Source organism: Apium graveolens, chromosome 1 (genome assembly GCF_009905375.1).
Source record: "Apium graveolens cultivar Ventura chromosome 1, ASM990537v1, whole genome shotgun sequence".
Taxonomy (NCBI): Eukaryota; Viridiplantae; Streptophyta; class Magnoliopsida; order Apiales; family Apiaceae; genus Apium; species Apium graveolens.
This window is the reverse complement of record NC_133647.1, coordinates 164,486,255-164,512,014: the sequence shown is the minus strand read 5'-3', so window position 1 is coordinate 164,512,014 and position 25,760 is coordinate 164,486,255.

Sequence of the window (25,760 nt, the reverse complement as noted above, 5' to 3'; positions counted from 1 at the left end):
AAAGGTTCAACACGAGTAAGTCACTTTTTAATTACAAACAAGGGGCGATTGAACCAGTTGGCCCACATGTTCTGAAGATGATTGGTTACATTGAGTACCTTGAAACTTTGGGTTTCCCGATTGGTCCAGAAACTGGTATTGACCTAATCATGAATTCTTTGAACAACAAATTCACTCAGTTTGTTGTAAACTACAATATGAATGAATTTTACAAAACACCTAATGAATTGTTGCATATGTTGAGAACATATGAGACCAACATGAAGACAACTGAATATGCTCCCATATTGATGGTGGGAAATAAAGGTAAGGCCAAAGGGAAGGGCAAATAGAAGGGTAAGAAGAAGATTGAATCTGATTATACACCCAAGCCAAAGTCTGGTCCCAAACAGGCTTTAAAGCCTAAAGGTGGTGTGGCCAAGGGTGAATGTCACTACTGTAAGAAATATGGTCACTGGAAGAGAAACTGTCCAATTTACTTGGAAGATCTAAAGAAAAAGAAAGCAGTTCAGATTTCTGGATCAGGTATTTATGTTATAGAAGTCAATTTTTCTATTTCTACATCTTGGGTATTTGATACTGGATGTGCTTCTCACATTTGTATAAATGTGCAGGGCTTGCAGAGAAGTAGAACTTTGGCTAAGGGAGAAGTGGACCTAAGAGTAGGCAATGGAGCAAAAGTTGTTGCTTTAGCTGTAGGGACTATTATTTATCTATGCCCTCTGGTCTTGTTTTAGAACTAGAAGACTGTTTTTATGTGCCTGCGATTCGCACAAACATTATCTCTGTTTCTTGTTTGGACAAGAAAGGTTTTTCGTTTACAATAAAGAACAACAATTGCTCTTTTACTTTGAATAATTTAACCTATTGTGTTGCGCGTTTATTTAATGGTTTATATGTTCTTGATTTAGATAAATCTGTCTGTAATATAGAAAACAAATGACTTAAAATGAATGACTCAAATCAAACATACCTCTGGCATTATCGTCTAGGCCACATAAAAGAGAAACGCATATCCAAATTACATAAGGGTGGATACTTGGATAAGTTTGATTTTGAATCATACCAAGAATGCGAATCTTGTTTGCTTGGTAAGATGACTAAAGCCCCTTTCACTGGTAAGGGTCAAAGGGCCACTAAACGTCTGGAGCTAATACATAATGATGTATGTGGCCCAGTGCGTGTAATGGCTAGAGGAGGCTACTACTACTTCATAACATTTACTGATGATTTCAGTAGATATGGATATGTATATCTTATGAAGAACAAATCCAATTCTTTTGGAAAATGTAAAGAATACAAGGTTGAAGTAGAGAAGCAAATTGGCGGAGATGCAAGTATTAAGATCTTATGATCCGATCATGGGGGTGAATACTTAGGCACCGAATTTAGAGAGTATTTGAAAGAGTGTGGTATTGTATCACAACTCACTCCGCCAGGAACACCTCAATGGAATGGAGTTTCATAGAGGAGAAATCGCACCTTGTTGGACATGGTGCGATCGATGATGAGTCATGCAGATCTTCTAATTAGTTTCTGGGGTTACGCTCTAGAAACAGCGGCTTTCACACTTAACTGTGTTCCTACTAAGAAGGATCAAAAGACTCCATATGAGATATGGAAGGAGAAACGGTCAGGCATGAACTTTATGAAAGTTTGGGGATGTAAGGCGTTTGTGAAACGTCAAGAATCTGATAAGCTTGGACCTAAATCCGAAGAGTGCATTTTTGTAGGATACCCTAATGAAACAAAGGCGTATTATTTTTATAGTCCTTCTGAGTAAAAAGTGTTTATTGCTCGAGATGCTGTCTTCATGGAAAGAGATTTTGTATCCAAAAGAAACAGTTGGAGAACTATAGATCTCGATGAAGATCGAGAACCGTAAAATAGCATTGAACCTGAAGTGGAACAAGAGCAGAATAATGATAATTCTCAACAAACACAGGTTGTTCGTAGATCTGGTAGATTTCGCCATGAGCCAGAGAGATATGGATTTCTCATGACTCAGTGTGGTGATTTGATGCTCATAGATGAAGATGAGCCTCTCACATACCAAGATGTTATGAACAATCTAGACTCTAAGAGATGGCTTAAAGCCATGAAATCCGAGATAGATTCCATGTACGAAAACCAAGTATGGACTTTGGTTGATCCACCTGAAGGGGTAAAACCCATAGGGTGCACATGGGTTTTTAAGAAGAAAAAGAGCATGGATGGAAATGTTCAGACCTATAAAGCTAGGCTGGTTGCAAAAGGTTTCAAACAAATTCATTGTATTGACTATGATGAAACTTTCTCACCAGTGGCTATGGTCAAGTCTATAAGGATTTTACTTGCCGTTGCAGCATTCCATGATTATGAAATCTTGCAAATGGATGTCAAAACAGCCTTCCTTAATGGAAGCCTTGAAGAGGATGTGTAGATGACACAACCTGAGGGTTTTGTAGATCCAAGGATGCTGGCAAGGTGTGTAAATTGCGTCGATCCATTTATGGATTGAAGCAATCCTCTAGGAGATGGAATATCTGTTTTGATGAAATAGTCACAGAGTATGGCTTTATTCAAAATGAAGATGAACCGTGTGTTTACAAGAAGGTTAGTGGGAGCTATGTGGCATTTATAGTACTATATGTTGATGATATATTACAAATGGGGAATGACATACCTTCTCCAAAGGCTGTTAAGACTTGGTTAGGGATCAATTTCTCCATTAAAGACTTAGGAGAGGCATCCTACATTCTAGGAATAAGGATCTATAGAGAAAGATCTAGAAGGATTATCGGTCTAAGTCAGAGCACATACATTGATAAGGTTTTGCATCGTTTTGGAATGCAAAATGCAAAAAGGGGATATGTCCCCGTGTCTCAAGGGATAACGATCTCTAAGGACCAGTGTCCGAAATCATTGGATGAGAAGGACCACATAAATAAAGTTCCATATGCTTCAGCAATTGGATCTATCATGTATGCAATGGTATGGACTCGCCCAGATGTCTCGTATGCTTTGAGCATGACGAGCAGATATCAGTCTAATCCGGGTGAAGGTCACTGGACGGCAGTTAAGAATATTCTTAAGTACCTGAAAAGAACTAAAGATTCATTCTTGGTGTATAGAGGAGAAGAGAAACTCGTTGTAAAAGGTTACACCGATGCAAGTTTCCAAATAGACAGAGATGATATTGTATCACAGTCTGGTTTTTGTGTTTTTTCTAAACGGAGGTGCTGTAAGCTGGAAGAGTTCAAAGCAAGAAACAGTAGCTGATTCTACAATGGAGGCTGAGTACATTGCAGCTTGTGAAGCAGCTAAGGAGGCCATTTGGATTCGAAAGTTCATTTCTGATTTGGGAGTGGTTCCATCGATCGCATATCCCATTGATCTATACTGCGATAATAATGGAGCCATTGCACAGGCTAAAGAACCTAGATCACACTCCCGGGCTAAACATACTCAGGAGATTTCATCTTATTCGAGAGATTAATGAAAGGGGTGATATACACATATGTAAAGTGCACACAAATGATAACATTGCAGACCTACTGACCAAAGGCTTGTCGCAGCAAAAACACGATGGTCACACTAGTTCCATGGGTATTAGATATATGGGTGATTGGCTCTAGTGCAAGTGGGAGATTGTTAGTGTAGGTGCCCTAGAGGTAATACTCTAGGGCAATACATTATTTTTTTAAATCTTTATGTCAGTGGATCATTCAATAAATGTATTTATTATGACCTTAATTACTGCGATATTTTGTTAGCATAATAAATGTCCTTAGAATCATGATATAAATTGTATAATTTAAGTACATGACTTGAACTTGAGATTATATAATATATCATATTCTTAAAGGTCCCTAGTCGAGTATTATTATATAGGACAATAATAATACATAGATAGACTAGTATGTTGTTTGACAAGATAACCACATCTCATTGGTTATAAGTATGTGGATACTAAAGTCAATACATAGGTACATGTGAGAGTACATGGTACTGGACAGACCCACAGTGAGATTCTTCATGTTTAATAAAGTCATAAGAAAGACTCACAGTGATAATGGTGTAACGATCCTTTGACTTGAAATCATTATATTTCTATATGAGGATTAATATACTTTGACTACATTAAAAGTTACTTTTGATGGGGTGATGATAAAAGTGGACATCGGGTATATCATGAGTCGTATGAGAAATATGAATGATAAATAAAGGATTTAACCATCCTATAATTAGGAGAGATATTATTGGCCTCTTGATTGACTGAGATTATAAAAGCATGGCCATGCTCAAATAATGATTTGTCTTGATATTCTACTCATGGATCAAGTAAACCCGGATTAAATGTCGAAGAGGATGACTAAATACATGCCTCGAGTTTAATTTATATTATGTATGGTTAAAGGGATTATATTACACGAAAAACATTAATCACGAAAGTTTTATCTAATCACGATTTAATTATTGTTTAATTGGGTAACAATGATGTATTACTAGATATCGCTCATTTTTTATAATTTTATTAGAGAATAAAATTATTCCCAATTAAATAATAGCCTATAGGGTCGCACAAATAGAGCACTTAATGGAATAGTTAATTTAAATTATGGATTTAAATTAATTGATGATTATTTGAATTTTATTATAATTAAGTAAGACTTAATTGAGATAATATAAATTCGAATTAAAAGAAATGTTTTTGCCCATAATAATTAAGTATGACTTAGTTATTAATTAAATAATACAAATTCGTTTTTATTATTTAATCAAATACCTACCAGGGTTGGGCTTTGCTGTTATGGGCCTTTTTAATCAGCATTTATAAATACATAATGATAGGTTAAAGAGGCTTGTTCGTTTTTGTAAAAACCCTAGCAGCAAAGAGAGACAGAGGCAATTCAGATCGTCAAGAAGGAGGCTAGTACATCCATTCCGTAGTCAAGTTCGTGAGACGTTTTTGAAGGTGCTCGTGTGAATACCATAGAGGTGTTTCTCCGAGAGGTAGACACAAAGCGTGATAGCTAGGATCTCCGTTGAGTTCGTGAAAGTTAAGCTCTTGAAAGGTATGATTCGTTATCTCCATAATCTGCCAATAATTATACATGGATCTTATTTTTGGGTTTCGAAATTTTTGTTTTATTTATGTTTATCCGCTGGGTTTTATTCCTTCGGAACCCAAACAAAATCCCCATACCATCTCAGGTGAAAAGAGTTAATAACAACAAATGTGTTGTTTCAACTGAATCTATAATCACTACAAGAATAATGTCAATAGACATCACACATTAGACATCGGTTAACTTTGCCACTGATGTTAAAAAAAGTATTGACATCACCCCATGTTTTTGTGATGTCTTTGTTCTTTGTAGACATCGGTTATAATTAAACCGATGTCTAAAATTCACCAAAAAAAATAAAATTCGCGCCCACCTTTTCTTTCCCCCGTTAGTGAAATTTTCATTCAGATTTTAGTTCTACATTCCCCCAATCTCAAAATTCTACCCCCTTCTACAGTCCCCCCAATCCCAAAATTCTCACCCTCTCCCATCTCTCTCTCCCATCCCTCTCTCTCCCCTTCTCTCTCTCATGAATATGAATAGATATATAGGTGGTGAAATGGCGCTGGTTTCATCGAATTCAAAAGATTCATCTTCACTTCCTTCTGGATCCAGAGAATCCAATTACTACCGCAAACATAAATCTCTTGGTCTCTTATGCTCAAAGTAATCTTTCTCCCACCTCCCTTTGTATACACAACATCCTTAATTTAATTCTATATGCATTTGCTTTTTTTTTTTAAAATTTTATTATAGTTTCTTGATGATGATGTTGCCCGTCTAGGTATTCTTCCTGATACCCCCTTTCTTTATTTTATTTCTCGATTTAATTTTTATTAAATTAATTTAGAATATTTTTTTTTGATTTTTTTACTTTAATTGGAGAGGTCTTGTGTGTTGAATTGTGTAATTCTTGTTTATATGTGAATTGTAATGAATATCGTGTTGATTTTTTTTGTAATTGGTTTAATTTTAGGTGTTGAGAAGCGAAGGTCTATGGTATTATTAATGTTCTTGAAAGCATTGGTGCAAGATATATAGTTCCTCGCCTTTTCTTCCATTTATATTATTTGGTTTAGGGGAATTTTCTGATTTTGATATTGATATGCAGCTTCTTACCAAGAAGACCAAAAATCGTTATTCATGGAAAGGGTTTGGAATCATTCCAAAAACTCTATAGCTGCTTAAGGTGTTTACTTTATCCAACTTGTGCTTTTATAAAGAACTTGATTATTGAACTTGGTCGAATATCCTTTGATTGTATACATATATGTAATAACGCGGTTTGTATTTTAGGCGGATGAAGTCTCCAACCCAACCAAAGAGCAACTGGTTGATGTAGTTCAGAGGCATTTCATGATGATGGTAATTTATGCATTTTCTGTAATAATCTTTTTAAATTGTGAACTTGCTAACTGTCATTATATAAATAATATAAATATTGTCCCAAAACTCTCCTCATGTTTAAGAGTGTTGAGATTTAGACCAGTCATAAGATTGTTCAGGCAACTGATATATAGTGTATGCTTGATTTTTCTAACCAAATAATAACTTGTTAGTTACTGCTACTCTTAGTATATTAGTTTTGGCTTTCTGCCTTTAAAGTTCTAGTAATATACTACATATATGTATTGACTTTAAACAATTTATATGTTGTTGGTGAAGCAATTGGACGAGTTGCAAGTCATATCGGGGTTTGTGCACTCTGCTAAGCGATTGAAGATGGTGTGTAAATGACAACTAATATTGTCTCTTCGAGTAAAAAACTTGGGTTTGTTTACAAGATTTTAATACAGGAAGCTCCAAATATCTTGACGATAGTCCTAAAGAGATTTCAGGTAATTGTTGTCTAAGCAACAAGCGTTAAAATACTCATGTACTGATCCTTAAATCCCTTGTTCTACACGTTGAGTTTGAGGTTTAGCCATAAAGATCCAGATTTTTTCCACCAAAAAAAGCAGTTTGGTAGGTTTAGCGTGTAATATAAGCAGCTTACTATTTAAGGTGTCCTTAGTGATACCCATTGGCAATTTTTTTTTGGTAAGAGCAGTTCAACATTTTATTTATTATCTTTATCTATTGTTTAATCAACATGGTAGCCTAAATATATTGTGAAGCCATTAAGGCTAACATTCTATTTAAATTCCCTACTAACTGGTCTAGTTGCAGAGCTATTGCTTCTTTCTGTTTAAATTTGTTGAGTTTCTCTATTCTTTAATAGTCTATTCAGAATCATGATTTTGCTTTCTCAGGAAGGAAATTATGGAAAGATAAACAAGTGTATTACTTTCCCAGAGATATTGGATTTGATTTCGTTTATGACTGTAGCAGATGATATTACATTACCTATAGATATGCTTAATGCATCTTTCTCCGGGCATTACATTACCTACTTAATGTAAGGTCAATTTTTTTTCCAATACTGTGAATCTTTGATGCAACAGTTCTCCAGTATCAGAATCAGAAACTTGTTCAGCAGTTAGACGTGCAGAAGCATGGGTTGCACAATCTTGAAGGCAGAATAAGAGAACTTAAGGACAAACAATCCACATATGATGAGATATTAATCACAGTGAACCAACAATGGAATCAGGTCGCTTCATCTTTTGCACGTCTCATTATTCTGCTGTCACTATATAATTTATGTTATTAATATTTTAACTATTTTCCTTGCTCTTCTGATGTAGTTGGTTGATGATTTTATTTTTCTTGGCGCACGTGTTGGGGCTGGAAAAAGTACAATACAGATGTTGGATCGTGCATAACGTGTGAGAGGTTTTTAACGATATTAGTTTACTTTGCATAATACTGGTGATCCCATAAATGCATTGATTAATTGTATCTTATCTGTAATTTAGGTTCAGTTCCATCATGTCCTGCAGAGGAGATGTTTCTTTGTAGAATATTAGAATTGAGTTATGGAAAGAGACAAAGCTAAAAGCATAAGGCATGTTTTGCATGAGAAGCCATCCGGAGAAGGTCGGGAAACTTGCCTATTATTAAGTAATACTATATATAAACATCGCTTATTATTATTATTCGCTAGATTATGGAACTCCTCTTGTTGCTTTCCGGCTATCTGCTCTATTACAATCTTAGATATTGTTGTTCTTTATAACCATTTAACATTGACAATGTGCTCTGTTACAATCTGGAGTATACAGATACTGTTGTGCAGTTGTCTAAGATTGATAATATGATGAAAGAGGAGGCTAATAATCTGCATGAGGTGATTGAAATTATACATTTGAAGCATAAAGAATATGCTGAAGATATGCAAGGCAGTTGGTTCAGGATAGATGAAACTGAGGTAATGAGTCTCTTCTGAATGGATCATATATTCACACTATTGGAAAAAAAATTGATCTTATCCCTTGTTTATCATTCATGACTAACTGTTGCAATATTTTTTGATAAAAGTCGGTTATTTTCTATCTTTATACATATAAAGAACATTAATAGATTTTAAAAACATGTAATTTTTAGATTTTTTATTCACAAGTAGGTGGTTGTATCTTCTTCGTGAGTGTAAATTGGGTATAACAATGATAGCATGTCAATAGACAAGTTTATAGGAATGTTTATTAGTTGATACGAAAAGAGTGAATATTGTGAGGATTCAAATCATGTTCTATTTTTTGAACTTGTAAGTTTGTGATTTTTTCTTAATGTAGTGTACTATACATGATTATAAAAGATCATAAAGTAATGTACTTCAGAACTATATTAGAGCTCACTACAGAACAGTAGATTAGAAGGGTTTACTTGATATTCAATAATCATAATACTGAAATCTCAAGCTGCATAAAATTTCAGTGGTACTTTTTGTTTGGAAAGTAACTCTTAACTGTCACCCAACTCACGTCTTTTAAACTTACTGCTTTTAGGAAAATTAGATTGTAGTGCTGTAAAGTTTATAAATTTATGTTTTCTCTTACCCTTTTGTTATGGTGCAGGTTGAATCTCCCTTTCCACCTTTTGATAAGATAGGCATCAACTCAGTATAGAGGGAGGTTGAAGAAATTATTCTCGATATTTATGTTAGGAGGGATGACTTAGCAAACATATAACAATAGTTTGGTTTTGAACGATATCGTAATAAAATTAGATACTTGATATTTATGTTGCAGAATATAAGTGTTTAGTTAGTTCATTATTTAAATACTTTCAATGAATAAATACTCATGTCAAAAAAATAATTGTACATCACTTTTAATATATAAATATTGATATCTCAAATGCAATTGTACATCAATTTTAGTGAAGAAAAACTGATGTCAAAAAAGTTGATATATATTGCTTTTTCCTAAAAAAGCGATGTCAAAGACTAACATGTTCAACTCTAAAAGGTACATTGACATCACTTTGTTTGGGATACAACTAATGTCTAAGTGCCAACATAGACATCACCTTTTACTAAATAAATCGATGTTTAATATCAGATTTTACATCACCTATATGAAAATATTCGATGTGTATGTAGAAAAAACATAGCCCATTATATGTTTAATTTGTTGTAATAGGTGTAATTTATTTATTAAATTATTTATTTCTAACATTTTTTTGTAAAAAATAATGCATGGACATCACTTTTTTTTCCAAAAATGATGTCTAATTAAGTAAAGACATCGGGTTATGGCGCATGTGTAGAATAGACATCACCCACATCAACATCGGTTGCCAAACAATATAGACATCGGCCAAAAACCGATGTCTATGGGCATTTTTCTTGTAGTGAATTTTGATATGTATTGTCATTATCCAATACAATTGTCTATTCTCCTCGAAATAAAGATAAAACTTTGCATACGTCTTTCTCACTATAAAATATAATCTCCATTAGGTCTTAGGGCATGGGTATTTGAATAAACGATGCTGTTTTTATTTCTTACGTAATTTATTACACAGAGGCTAACTTTTCACCTCCTGTAATGAGACAATCACTCAATCCATGCACCAACCCCTTCGTTGGCCGCCTATGCATGTCATCTATCATGTTTGCCAGTGGGATATACTATTTACAAACATCAATTTTTGCTGTAGAAATTTCATTCCTTTTACTCAATTAATGGTAAAGAGCATCCAATGAGGTGAAATAGTTTCAGCTTTTACTTAAACCCTTTGTTTTGCTCTTTTTTCTAAAGTTTCTGGTATCAGCCTGTGTTGTGTCTTAATGGATCTGAAAACTCTGGAGTACAGGGTGCATGATGGAATGGTATCTCTGGAGGTCAAACCAATCCCATTGTAATATATGCATCACTGCCACTTTGGATCAGTAGTCTCTTTTTATTATTACTACTGTGGTTTCTGCCCCTTTTACCTCTCTGTCAAGCACCAACTCATTCACATGATGCTCTCTCTTCATCTCCTGTGTGGAAAACCGAGAGCTAGCTATTTCAGCCCCCCTTTATATAGCCAACTCATCTTTTTATCCGGTGGTTTCTTTACTGCTACTAACTAATTCGACCACATTTGTACCCTTACACACATCTGTTTCGCTCTATTTTTGTCTAAGTATGATCTCAATCACAATTTTTACAGCTTTATAGCTTGCTCCTTTTTGTCGAGTCCTCCCTCCACGGGGATGTGAAGAATCAAAATAGCTAATTTTCCATTGTTGCTTCAGAAAGTGCAAAATGAATTCTAGCATTTTCATAATTCACAACTGCAAAAGTTGAAAAGGCATCAAGAGCCCTTTCTTGCACATCCTCCCTTAAGCTTCGTGTAAAACTAAGCAACAATGTCACACCTTGGATGAACCAATAATTATTCAACCCTGTAGGATCCTTACAGCACACCGCAAAAGAGAATATGTGAGGCTCCATTCCAACCAAATCATAATCTCATTTGGGCCCTGCTCTTTAATTTCTGAATTCCTCCCGTTTGTGAATACATTCCAATCTTCCATTGTTGTTTCAGCAAAAACAGAACATACCCTTTTAAGTATACTAGTGGAAAGAGTAAGTAACCATTTACCTTTAATGTTCTCGAGGTCAACAAAATTAGGATCGTTGTCAATAGTTGGGCCATTTAATGCGCATAAGATCAATAAGTTCTCCGAGGTTGAAAGCAATCTAGACAAAGCATCAGGATGATATCAGTTCATGAAACATCTAAACATTTCAAATGTGACAGCATACTCAAGTACTATAATGTTTCACAAATTGATATCATCCCTTATGCTATGTCTAGATTACTTTCAATCCCCGAGAACTTATTGATTTTATGCACATTGAATTTCCCAGTTATTGATAATGATCCAAGTTTTGTTGTCCTCAAGAATTTTAAAGATAAAGTGCTAATTACTCTTTCCACCAAAATATTTAAAGGGTTATATTTTCTTTTTGCTGAAACAACAATGGAAGAGATGAACGTTTTCACCAGCCGGTGGAATTCAAAATTTAAATAGCAGGGCCTAAATGAGATTATGATTTGGTTGAAATGGATCCTCCCAGATCATAATCTCATTTTGGCCCTGATTTTTAATTTTTTAATTCCTCCAGATGATGAAAATATTCCTCTCTTCCATTGTTGTTTCAGCAAAAAGAGAACATACCCCTTTATATATATTGGTGGAAAGAGTAATTAACAGTTTACCTTAAATATATTCTTGAGGTCAACAAAACTAGGATCATTATCAATAGCTCAGCTATTCAATGCACATAAGATCAATAATTTCTCTGAGGTTGAAAGAAATCTAGACAAAGCATCTCAGTTCATGAAACATCTAGACATATCAAATGTAGAAACATACTCAAATGCTATAATGTTACATACATGTTTCACGAATTGATATCATATGATGCTATGTCTAGTTTGCTTTCAACCCCGGAGAACTTATTGATCTTATGCGCATTGAACTGTCCAATTATTGATAATGATTCTAGTTTTATTGACCTCAATAATATTAAAGATAAACTATTAATTAATATTTCCACCAATATATTTAAATTGTTATGTTCTCTTTTTGCTCAAACAACAATGGAAGAGATACATGTTTTCACCATTTGGAGGTATTCAATAAATAAAGAGCAGGGCCTAATGAGATTATGATTTAGTTTAAATGGATCCTCTCAGATTCTGTTTTGCGTTTTCTGTAAGGGATCCTACATGTTTGAATAAATATTGGCGCATCCAAGGTGTGGCATTGTTTCTTAGTTTTACATATAGCTCACATGAGGATGTGCAAGAAAGGGCTGTTGATGCCTTACAACTTTTGCAGTTGTGAATTATGAAAATGCTTGCAGTTGCTTAGAAAGACGGCATATTACCCCGTTTGAACATTACAAAATCTTGGAAGCCGGAGGGGCTTCAATGTAAAGCAACTGTGGTAATTTAGGTTGATCTAGACATTTCACCACAGGGATATGAAGAATCAAGTATACGTAGCCCTCTTACAAGCTACGTACTTGTAGTTTTCTTTGTACTTTGTTCAAGGTGCCATTTAGAACATCTCCAGTGCTTGTTTCCCTGAGAGTTGCATGGGGAGGTGGTGATTGCTTGAAGCTCACCTAAGCATCGGACCATTTAAGTTTTTTAAGAAAAACAAGCACGGTTGCGACTGTCAAGCAATGTTGCATGCTCCTCCTTGTTTATATTGTTTTATTGCCAAGTCATAGAAACCTAGGATCTTTGTGCATTTCATTCGTCGCAGCCATGCGAACTTGCTGAACTTTATAGTGGCCATAATATATTGACTAAAGTTTTCATCATGTTGTTGGTAAATATTCTTCAGTCATTTTCTAGAACTTGATATAGGTAAGTAAAGTTAAATTATTCAGATGCTGTACCAATATTATGTATAACGGCTGTAGTGTGTGTGTGTGTGCTGCATTAATTCTTATTCCACGTTCTTTAAAAAAAAATGAATATATCTCCAAAGTTTTTGATTCTCTGCAGGATGACATGATCCTCAAACAGCAACTGTTCCAGCGAGTGGTGACAGCTGAAATTGCAGCCAAAAAAACAAATATGTTGGTGACAGCTGAAAATCCAGCACCTGAAGAGCCATTGGAAGCTCAAACCAAGAGGATGGTTGATTGTCAGCATAAAGATAAAACTGTGAGCATTAAAACTGTCGACTTGAACGTTGAAGTACAGCATGTGTTGCATAATTCTCTAGTAGATGCAGATAGAGTTAGACCAATTGATTCTCCAGCTGAAGGGACAAACAATAACTGGTGAGCTCTTTTAAGGGGAAAAGATATCTCAGAGTTATGGCTGGTCTGTGACTCTGAGGTTAACTGCGAAGTACCGGGAAACCTTTTAGCACTTCACCACAAAATAAAAAACAAAAAGTTGTGTGTGCAGTGAGGTGGCTGAGGTTGATTCTGAGATAATTTTCCTACTTGCACAGTCTGGGATTTAACTAAAGTTGGGTGTTGAACCGCCTAAACTATATACAACATCTTCGGTTTTTATAGCCCCTATCACGGAGCTCAACGCAATTAACTGGCGCATCAATGCTGCCAAAAAGTAAAGTACAAATTCTGCAGGATCGTCTTGGTGATGCCGTAGATAAGCAACAAAATCTGCAGACACTTCGTGCAGAGAAGATTAAAGATATTGAGAAAGATTTATGGAACTATGGATACTAACCTCGGTGTAGATTTTATTGGAGATGATTTATTGTCTGGTCCACAATTTTCATGTATTAGTCCTTAGCTCGAGACTTTTTCGATGTATCGTTGTTTTTGTGTGGTTGAAGTCATTAGTATTTTCAAATATCATCCTTTTTGACTTGGTATCAAACAATTCTTGGTGTTTTACTTTCAAGTCCTTGTCATGAAAGGTTTGACTGCTTGCCGGGTAGCTTGTAAAACATAATATCACATGACTTGCGAAATTTCTAGCATATTTATACTGTTCATAGAAGCCATTTTTTCATTTACCAACGAAAATCTATCCGTTAACAATTATTAACGGATTGACGATTAATTGCAAACTTTTGAAAAGCCTACACAACATCAACAGTTTCGCAATGGATCACTAATGAAATGTTGCCCATAAAAGTTTCAGTTGAGAGACCAAAAATTTTAAAAGAAATATTAATGGATTGCCAACATATATATATTTAACTACACACTACTAACAGAATAACAATAATTTGCTAAAGGCCTTGCCAACACAATACTAATGACATTGTCAAATCGGTCGAGCTTCTATTCCGTTATTCATCGATTGATATATATTCAATTCTAAATGGGTCATTGCAATTTTTTGTTACTAATATGTTGTAAACTTTTACCATATATGTGTGTGTCTCATTCGACAACTAGTATGATATATTTAGAGTAATTCTTTGGATTAAAAATACATGAATATTTAGAGAGGGAGCCTTAAAAATAAAATTTATTGAAATTTTACTGTATTTAATTTATTTTCGAAAAGTTTAAGTCGAAGCAAAAAAAGGACGGACAATTTACTCTCAATTTATTTATATTTCCCTCTCACAACTCCTAAAATTATTTAGATTTGAGCGCTCTTGTTCATTTCATTTTCTCTCAAATTTTACTCTCTCCATCTCAGTCCAAAGTCCAACCGTATGCACCCGATTCAATTTCTATATAATCTCAAGTAGGGGCTTTAGTTAATACTTTTGAATTTGGGGTTTACCATTTACAATTGTTGACTTACAATTTTGCAGGTGATTTAAAGATTTATGTTGGGGCTGGGATTCAATGGTTTAGTACATGACTAATTATTGTGCGGATCTTCACCTTATGTTATCTTAAATGAGGCCTTGAATTTAGGGATTTCGTTTCACTAATTTATAATATGACAACACTGATATATGTTAACCTCTTTAAATAGGTTGTACAAGATTTTTTTTTGAGAAATGAGGAAGTACCGGCTTGGGGAAACTATAAATGTTGGAAACACTTAACACTAAACCAGTTCTATATTAAATAAACTTTTATTGAAGTACTAAATTTTTATGGATTGTAATGTGAGAGTTGTATGTACTATTATTTTTAATGGAATTAATGGTTGTATGGTTACATTTGATTAATTAAGAAATTTTGGAACTTTTTGTATATTTCATTTTGCGTTGTTTGTGAGTTGTGATTATAAATGGAGTCGGATATTTAGAGAGCTGCTGATATCTAACATATTGCACACATATCATATTAACAATTCTCATTATTAGTAAGGTCTCACGAGGTTTTCCGGTGAAAAAATTATGACCTAATTTAGGATGGTTTCTTGTCAAAATTTCAATAGTTTATTGTCACTAAATTTTACAATGTATTTTCCGTTAACAGTTGTTGTTAGAATTATCAACCAAATATTTAGTTGGCAAGGTGATGTTTTTTGATTAATTTGTAAGATGTTACTAGTTTGTTACTATTCCGTTATTAAACATAGCTACAGACACTAAATCGGTCAGTAAGGTACTAACCAACACTGTTTCCTTCGACAGTCGAGTTCAGCGGGTATTCGGTTCGTAATCTCTTTTACCAAAGGATTTTCTTACCAACAGAATATGTCGTTGACAATAATGAAATTTCTTGTTGAGCCAAAGAGATTTCTTCACAATGAGCTGCAGTATTCATATGATCGAATCGCTTCCTACATTATTTCTCCTTTCGATTTTTATTAAAAAGCTAAGTAAACATAAGGCCATAAAAAATATGAAAAATTCCGATATCAGTCCAAAAAACTATATTATTATCCGAGAAAAAGCGGATATTATCCGGATTCGAAAAAAAGAGAAGATTATCCATATCCGAATACGGGTTATTCGTACCCAAAATTAAATACATATATAATATTTTAATTATATAAATATATACTTATATATATTGTAAATTTAATAAATTAGCTTATAGTGTGTGTTGATATAATTCAATCTGTATCCGTACTATCTGTTGACAACCCTAAGTTGACAGATGATTCAATGTCAACACATCTCAGTGTTTATTATTTTAATATTTTATTTTCTAACAGTGGAAAATCGGTTGTTCGGAAGCTCATACTATCCTACCAATTAAAACTAAATTTTTTATGACTGATATATTATTGGCGCGTTAACATTTAAAACTTCAAATTTATTCACACCCACTTGAGAATGGTTTCTAAAGCCAAACACAATGGAACAAACCCATTTATTCTATGTATATTAAAGGATCGGGTTTGGATAAAACCAAAACGAGAGATATTCAATTTTTAGAATTGGAAATTAAAAATGCGGGAAAAACGATAGTTGGATTTAATTTTGGTTCTAAAACCGCATTTTAAAAAAATGAAAAACAAATGTAATTTATTATTAGAAAATTACGTAAAAATTAGGAGGTGGGGGTGACAAAAGTGGTTAGTTTCATAGTAATAGAGTTGCTCCCCAGATGCATACATTTTGTTCAACCTGAAACGTAAAAAGTAATAATTAACTTATTATAAGCAAAATAATTGATTATCTTGTTTAATTGATTAATATTAAAATAATAAAAAGGAAATATATAACCCTTTGAGAGATAATGACCTAAATATCTGTGGTTGTAAAGGAGTCGAATCGAGCTTAACTCTTATGTATTAATTCGTTAAAAAAATGTCGAACCTGAAATCTAGCTGAAATTTTATCGAGTTAAAAATTTTGTTTGTGTATCGACTCATTATGAAAAAGTTTATTCGCGTACATATTTATGAACAACTCTCAGACTAACATTAAACGAACTAATGAACATTGTTCACAAACTTTTAATCGCAAACAACTTAGTTTATAAACTCGTTGTTAACGGAGGAATTTGGTTAACAAAAATTTGAGGTTCGCGGTCGGAATCAAGATCTGCTGCGGTGGTCGGTGATCGGAGAAATCACCGCAATGCGTTGATTTGTACTTAAGAAATGGCTAAGATTGCTAGGTTTTATGTTTGCCTTCTCAGAGGTCTCAAACACGTGCCCTCACAATGTGCCTACATACCTCCTTTTATAGAGGATCAAGCCAGACGTAGTTCTTGGGGAACAAGAAACCTAGATGGACTTGTCTTCTCATTCCAAGGCCCAATAGGAGTTGTCGAACCAACTTCCTATTATAACTCGAACACAAATTTCCTTTAGGAATGCCCGATGATGCGTCCTAGTCATAAAGGCTCAAGGCTCATCATGACTTTGGCACTTTACGGACAAGAAAACTCCCCGGCCGAAGAATATCCATATCTGCTACCGCTACTTCCCTCGATCGTAAATGCAGGTATATCCATGACTTACCACAAATACCAAAGTGCATCCTTGCCCCCGATGAGGATAGCCCACCAGACTACAAGATAAGTGATCCCAAGAGTAAAAGTGTAAAGTGCGAGATAACCCCAGTGTCTCCTCTCGAGGACAATCCGCCGAATACGGAGACAGGGCTCCCAAAGCACACACTAGATGTTTACAACCGTTCCATATGAGGATAACCCGCAAGATTACAAAATGATGCCTTTGACATATTTTCCGGGATAAAGGGCTCCCAGAGGGCCCTTTCCTTCACGGGAGCCTTCCGGAGTTCTCCTCAATGCCTAGGGCGTGCCCAAACCATGGAGAGGCCCTTTGGGGACTCCTTTCCTTGTACGATTCTTATGCTTTGTTCATTTCCCAGTTTAGTTGTGGGAGCAATCTCCTCGCTCATTCTTCCTTGTCATCTCACTAGTATTGCGGAGCGGCCACCCGTGCGACCATGTAGCACGGGGCGCGCCTTATAAGGATCCGGGGATATTTCCCCGGAATTCAGGTCGTTCTTCAATTATTAATTGCTTCACTCTTTGTCCCTTGTCTTGAGATCATATTCTATAAGTTCCCTATCAATAATTTTTCTTTGTCGTACTCTTCTACTATAACGATCGTCGTGGTACCGTCGTCGTTGCATTCATGGCACAATTCCTCCACCCCATTCGTCGTAATCCTTCATCATAATGGTAATCGTAAATCTCCGGATATAACTTTACCAATCATCGTCGTAACTTCTCCTCGTCAATATTCGTCGTAAGTGACTCCCATATAAAGAGTGCCCTAGTCGTAAGCGTCATCCGTAAAGGGAGTGTCCTAGTCGTAAGCGTCCTCCGTAAAGGGAGCGTCCTAGTTGTAAGTGTTTTCCGTAAAGGGAGGGCCCTAGGCTCCAGAGCTCGTCCGTCGTCTTCCGCGGAGCGATCCGATATATTTTCTAAAAGACCGATAAAATACCCATGAAAATATGTGGTATAACAACTACCCCCTGATTTTCTAGTTTGTTAAAAATAAAGTGGAAAATCTTCTTCTACTTCCTACATCCTTTCGTGATTTTTGTCATCCATAAGATCGTCACTTCATCTTTTGCTAATAAACTCCTTTCTGTAGGCGAGAATTCTTTTTTCCATAAAGGAATATTTTAGTTGATAATCTTCATTGTAAAAATCTTCTTCCGAGTCCTCGTGTCAAGTGCTTTCGCAAATTCTCTCAAAATTTTCCACAAAGATTCTCCGCAGACATTTTTCGCAAATATTCTCCTCCTTCCGAGCGCATTTAGGGCGCCCCTACCCCCGAAAGTCTATTCTGGGGTTCAAATTTCAAAAATTCTAAATTTTTCTTTCTTTTAATACATCTTGCTCCTTCATTTCATTATTAACTCCCATCTTCCAAAATACCCAATATAAAGGGCATAAACCCCTTTCCTACAAAAATCTCAAGAATCTTGGATTAACTTGTTCTTGGCTCCACCTTTGTTTTAACTTCAACCCACTCATCCTCCATCTTCCAAGGTACTCTTTCATGTCTCTCTTATAAATTACTTTCATGTATGCTACTAGATAAAATAAATTTGAGCTTCTTGAACCTCCATGTTTATGCCATGTTTTGTGTGTATATGTATAGGTTGTATATATAGCTTGTTGATTTTTGTAGATGCACCAATTAGAATTCAAATTGTGTTAGTAGCTTGAATCTTAAAATTTAGGTCATAAAAATTCGTAGCCACACACACGGGGGCACGCTCGAGGCATGCCATGGGGGCTCTCGGGTCGCGACTCCCCTTTCCCCATACGGGGCGCGTCGGAGATACGTCACAGCCATGGCCTCCGCACTAGGCGGGGCACGCCCGAAGCTTTGAAGCTTCGACGTTGCGGCCTTTGATTTTTTTAAAAAAAAAATAGGCCGCGCCCGAAGCTTTTAATGTCACTTGGGTCGCCGCATTCGTGGAGCGCATGGCGCGCCCGAGGATTTGTAGCTTTTAGGTTGCGGCCCTTCGCGTAATACGGGGGGTGCCCGAGACACCTTGGAACTTCTAGTTTACGTCTTTCTTCCTTTTCATTGTGGCGTGTCTTAGCTCCTCCAAAATATACTTTTATTTTTATTGGTGTTGTGACGCGTCCTAACATTTTCCTTGTTCTTATCGTAGCTGGATGAGGATTCGCCTACGTATTTCCATCCGTTCACGGATTTTAACCGCATGATGGGGCCTTTCACCACTTCACTTTGGTCACCGACTCCTTTTTCTGCTTCATCCTTGTTTCATTGCGCCGAGACTTTGGTAGACGAGATTCAGCGAGGAGAGATTTCTATGGTTATTGAGCATGAGGCGTCTATTTCCACTATGCCAAAGATGGCCTATCGCAATGGTTTAATAATGCGTGTTACAAAATTATGTTACCTTAGATATGCTCATCTTAGCCTACCGTAACGTAGTATTTTTAATGTTACTATAGCATTTATAACATGTTACTATAGTTTCAAAATATTACATACGAGTAACATGTTGAAACTTATGTTACAATAGGGTGTTAATGGATTAAAAAGTAACATTTTACAAATAATAAAATATATATAATTATTTGAATTGAAAATTAATCAATTTTGATAATATAATTAAGCTATAATATTAATATTATCTAAGATTGAGAAAATAATTTTTTTTAAAATTTTGTAAACTATACTAATTAATAACTGATAATTTTTTTAATAAAAAATTTGAACACTATTGAAACTTAAAATTTTATTAAAAAATAAAAAAAGTGAAATTAGACAACAGTTATTTGGGATGTCATTGGGCTCTCCATCAGGCGGGCTAAAGCAGGCTATCACTCTCTCGGTCGACACTCACACACTTTCTCTCAGCTTTCTATTATCACTTGATCTCATTTTAGGGCTTTGTATTTCTCATTTCTAGTACGTATTTATTTATTTTATCACTTATATTTAATATTGTCATGTATTATACTGTGATCTATCCTTGTAGTAGCAATACCAGTTATGATTTTTAATCCAAGTTTATTTCAATTTATTGCAGCTTTGTTTGTTTGCTGAAATAAGTAGTTTTTATTTTGTTTCTGTGTATATCTCTATGTTTATAATTATTCCATTTAATTGAAACCCAGTTGTTGTTTTACACAGAGGAATTATGGCTAAATCTGAAGCTACGCCAGTTGTTCCGAGTAGCGAGTTGTTGGAATGGCCTAGAAAGGATAAGCACGGGTTCTTAAATGTTGTGTCTCGTTTTGGTGACCTTGTTCGCACTATCAAGTATGTGGTTTATTATTTAATTGGAAGAAAGTATGTCAAATATGTGCTAGTTTTGTCCTAAGGAATCTCAGTTTATTGTGGATTTAACTTACAATATGTTTAAACCCTATAAGTTACATGGACTTTAACAATTCCGGGTATTTTGTGTTGTTACTTAGACGTGATAATTTCGGGTATTTTGTTCGTATTGTTATTTAGCGATGATGATAAATGATACTCTGTATAAGTGACTAGGTAGATTTAACTCCCCTCCTACCCCCCAAGAAATACATGTACCTTACGGTCATCTATTGTAATTGATAAAATGTAAGATGTTAGTAGCTTCCGAGTGTCCTTTTTGGGGAAAATTGGTTGATGTATTGTTTAATTTAAATTGCGGTGTTTGGTTGTTTGTCCAGTGTTAAAAGACTGTGATTTGTACATGATTAAAATTTACAAAATTAAAATGTATAACTAAGTTATTTTATGTGTTCATGCATTCTGCAGTCCTGTCTATTTTCTCTTGAAGTAATCACCATTATTGAGAATGTACCAAGTAAACTAAAAGATTTATTAAGTTTTAAAGGTAATCACTCCTAGTTAATGTAATTTTCTTATATTACTCCCTCATTAACTCAGAAAGGTGTCTTCTGCTGCTAGTTTCTAGAATGATAGTGTTCTGATATATACAATTGGTGATGTGGAGCAGAGTCTCGTTAAGAGTGATGTATGGTTGCCCAATTGTGTACCCTGCTGTATAAACTAGGTTGTTTATAAATATAAATCAAGTTTTAAATTTTAGATTAATTGTGATGATTTGTATAGGTTGAAAATGAAGTCTTTTTCAGGATCAAATGGAGTACCCAATTGAAAAAACTTATGAGTGCTTATTGTGACCGTCAATCAGTTGACATAAATTCAATTGCCTTTCTCTTTGATGGTTGTCCTCTCCGAGGAAAGCAGAGTCCCGATGACGTAACCCTTGGTTTCTCTCTGTCTCTTACATGTTTACTTGGTCTCCGGCTTAACTCTGTGTACACCCCCTTTTTCTACTGCGAATATATATTATGTGTTATGTTTTCTCAGTTGGAAATGGAAAATGGAGACGAAATCGATGCTATATTGCACCACAATGGTGGAACACCTTTTTGATTATTACTCTGTTGGTTTGCCTTTGAGTTTCAAGCTAGCAGACTTCATGTTAGTTTGTGCAAGGCTACTGTAAAGTGTGATCATTTTCTAACCAAATTAGAGGAGGTTGATATTTTAACATTTTCTCGCTTTTCAGATGTTTGTTGAGGAAGTGATGGAGTTAGCTGAGTTGGATGTGCTATGAAATGCATGACGTATTTATAATTTTCAAAAAATGAAGCACAGGTTTATCAGCTGGTATTCCTAACACTTAACACCCCTCCAAACCATGTAAATTCTAAAGTCGCACACGTACAACATTTGGCAAAATGATAGGTAACAAGTTGTTTGTGAGCAAAGATATGTATACACAGCGGAGAAGCGACGCTACAATAACATCATTATTTCTTATGCTCAACTTTTTTTTTTTTCTCAATTAGATGTTTTTGTCTTATAAATATTGTTTAATAGTTTTTCTAATATTGCATATAAAATTATTGTGTAATTTCTTTGTCTAAAGAGTATAATGAAAAGAGTTATGTTACTTAAATTTGCAAGTTTTGCATTAGTTGCTGGTACAGAGGATAGTTGACCTATAGAACTTTTAAGGATGCCATTTTATGTTGAATTATGTGGATTTTTAAATTCTTCTGCAGTTTGGAAGGAAGGTAAAGAAAGCAACTGTAGCCCCAACTATCATTCCTGACCCAGATTACCGGAAACCAGTTATTTTACTTGGTCTATGTTAAATGTATTGGAATTTTTTACCAGTTATATGGCTAAATAAGAGTTCACGTGATTCTTTTTACTTCATTATATGATAGCAAATGATGGATAGAGCTAGGGAGTTGTTCTTAATTCTTAATTCTACTTTCAGCTCAAATATATGGCAAACTTAAGTCTACTAAAGTTCAGACTGACATTCAATATCTCTTTATATTGGTTAATCCAAAAGTCATAGTTTTCATAATAATTTGCTTGATGTTGAAACCTTTTGCAGTCCAGAGTGCAGTGTGTTCAGTTGGATGGATCTATGACTATGAAGGCAAGAGATGCTACCGTCACAAGATTTATCGAGGATCCAGATAGTGAGCTTGGAAGCAGGAGGGGTTTCACTTAATCTTACAGTGGCATCACTAATTTTTACCTATCTTCTTTTGTGTACTCCAAGTGTCATCGTACTAGATTTAAGATGTTTATTTATCATACTCAAGACTATATACTATGTACTTGTTTTTTGGATTATGTGGAATTGATGGTGAAATATGTGAAAACTAGGGGGACTGTGAAAACCTATTTGAAGTTTGGTGGTTTAAATTGTTTATTTGTTGACTTGTTTGAAAAACAGGTTTATGGCATGTTCAATTTACAAACAAATCTTGTCAATTTTTTTTGAGAAATATGTTACATTACGTACTTCAATGTTACAAAAAAACTAGTATAATATAATGCAAATCATTATAAAACTATTACAGTAGGGGAAAAATGTTACAATGATTTTGTGGCCCACGGGTAGGCCCACATGTGGAGCCCATTTTTTTTGCAAATTCTAAGTGCAAAAGTAACATACATAGTGTGATACTATAGGCATAGTTTGATGTTACCTTTGACTACTATTGTTACAAAAATGTCAATGTTACACCACGACAAAATGGATGTTACCTTAGGGGCCAAAGGTTACTCGAAAAAAAACAACTTAATTTTTATGTTACCTTAGGTCTTTTGGATGACTATGGTAACATTTCTTTGGCCTGTTGTAATTTTTTTTCGTGTTGCTATAGGCCATTTATGGCATAGTGTTCCGATATTTTTTTTCGTGTTGCTATAGGCCATTTCTGGACAGCATGCTCCGAGTCGTTGTTCAATCTTGGAAGATTGGTCTGAAGATAAAATTTCAGATTTAGAGGCAAATAGTAAAAGGAAAGGCAAGACCGTGGTTTCTGATGAGGAGAGTAAGTCTCATGCGTACGGGCCTACTACTCAGGATGTGTTTAGAGATGAGGTGGAATTCTTATTTACATCAACTACCGAGTTTGTTGTCACTACCGAGGTAAAGGAGTGTGAACTGGACTTGGATTGGAGGAGTGATTAGGAGAAGAAGCTTACTCCGAAGCAGATGGATAATCTTTGAAAAATTCATGATAGATGGGCTTGTGTTTGTATGACATCCACCCTGGCCTAGATTTTGAGTATAGGAAGAGAGGTGACGTGGAGAGTACGACGAGCATTCCTCCTCCTTCTAGTATGTTCTGGGCGCCCCCTATCCTAGGTAACCTTCGGGGGCGCCCTAAGCTATAGTGGTAGTAGTTTTCAATTTTTGGCTTAGAATATTTTTCATATCTTGGATATCAATTATTGCATGTACTCCTTTACTTGCACATGTATCTTTGTAATTTATCCCTTTACGTCTTATATGCACGTGTTCTCGTCTCTTTGCATCTTCCTCTATGACATGCTTCATCTATGTGCATCTTATTAAGCTATTTTATGTTTAACTTTTAGGTATGGCTCCTAAGATATCGAGGTATTTCAGACCTGACTTGACTTCTGAGAGAATAATTCCTATAGTTCTTGAACGGAACATTACTGAGCCTCCTTCAAGGCATGGGGCGTGCTCTAGTCCACCTCCCATGAAGATCATTCATGCGCTTCCAGTCCCTTCGCCGAAGCGTGTCAAAGTGGGTTCGAAAGTTGGTACTTCGAAGAAGGTGAAGGATTCTTCTTGTCTTTCCCAATTTTTAAGAAAAATTGTTCGGATCCTGAATAATCTAGATTGGACCCAATTATTTTAATAATATTATCTTTTTTCATTATTTTACATCATATATTATATATTTATACGTATCCAACTTGAAAGAATATGTTGAATATTAAAAAAGAAATGATTAAATGCTACATTATGATAGACCTAAATTGTTTGATACTTTTACATTTAATAAACACTATTATTTTATAAATAATAATCTATTTACTTTTTATTGTAAGGAATATATTTACTTCTTAATAAGCCTATTAGGCATTAGCTTAAAAAATATTTTAAATAATTTTGTGTTAAATTTTTTATTGAAAAACAAAATTTGAACTATAAAATTCAAAATTTAAAACAATCTGTTTAAGGTTCAGTCCGATCCCAAAATCAAACATGATAATAGATTATGGCATTGGACCTTGTTGCATAATTTTATTAAATCCAATTTTCCGATCAGGTCGGGTTCTTTACCTTCATACAGCCTTTAGATATCTTATTAGTAATGGAGTCTCCGGCGATTAAGAAAGTAAAGATTATTGGAAACGATCATGACGAAACCTAGCAGTTTTCCTGATGAACTAATACCTAAAAATCTACTCATTTTTGCAAGCAGAAGTAGGTGTTCAAACAGTGTTCTCTCCGTTCAATGGAAGCTTATCTGGACTACTTGTACAGTCTTATGTGTCTCAGTTTTGGTTGGTATCAAATATCTAAGAAATAAACACGTATAAGTTTGTATCCAATGTTTTTACTTAAAGAAACCATGAATCCTATTTCTAGAATTCTATAATATGTACATTTCAACATAGTATTTTCTATATATTTTCTGGAATAGGTAAGCAATCTAGCACAATGTACCATACTTTGAACTTAATGTTAGAATTTCCAACTCTCCCCCATCCTAATAAGTATTACAGCTAGCTATATATGCATCAGAACTCTACATCCAGAAAACATATATAGCAGGAAAAGAATAAACATTAATTTGGAATTGAAATTGTCAAGTCAAGGGCGAGGAAAATGGTAGGAAGCATGTTAATGTGATTCAAAGTCTTGTGGGTATCAAAAATAAGACCATCTGTATAAGATGAAGTAAAAGATGGTCCCGGTTACTATACGTGCATGCATACACCTTCATATAAATATATATATATGCTTGAGACTTAAGTATATAGCTGTACATAGTGGTGGATCTAGGGGTCCCTGGCCCCCCTGATTTTCTAAATAAAACCTGAGTAGTATGCCTAAAAACACAATTGTCATAGTAGTTGAGCTGGTTGTTAGTGGAGTTGTTTTCCTTGGAGAACAGGGTTCGAGCCCCTCCTATTATCTTTTAATAAATGTTTTGGTGTGCCCTTTTATCTCTACTTCATTTTTTT